The sequence below is a fragment of the Mastomys coucha genome, unplaced genomic scaffold (assembly GCF_008632895.1).
Source record: "Mastomys coucha isolate ucsf_1 unplaced genomic scaffold, UCSF_Mcou_1 pScaffold15, whole genome shotgun sequence".
NCBI lineage: Eukaryota > Metazoa > Chordata > Mammalia > Rodentia > Muridae > Mastomys > Mastomys coucha.
The window spans coordinates 106,386,155-106,386,639 of NW_022196897.1; positions in this window are offsets into that span (position 1 = coordinate 106,386,155).

The window sequence follows — 485 nt, forward strand, 5'->3', positions numbered from 1 at the left end:
AAAACTTCCCTAACCTAAAGAAAGAGATGCCCATGAACATACAAGAAGCCTATAGAACTCCAAATAGTCTGGATCATAAAAGAAATTCCTCCTGTCACATAATAATCAAAACACCAAATGCACTAAACAAAGAAAGAATTTTAAAGGCAGTAAGGGAAAAAAGGCAAGTAATATATAAAGGCAGGCCTATCAGAATTACGGCAGACTTCTCACCAGAGACTATGAAAGCTAGAAGATCCTGGGCAGATGTCATACAGACCCTACAAGAACACAAATGCCAGCCCAGGCTACTATACCCAGCAAAACTCTCAATTACCATAGATGGAGAAAACAAGATATTCCACGACAAAACAAACTTTACACAATATCTTTCCACAAATCCAGCCCTACAAAGGATAATAGATGGAAAACAATCAGTATAAGGAGCAAAACTACACCCTAGAAGAAGCAAGAAGGTAATCTTTCAACAAATCCACACAAATCTA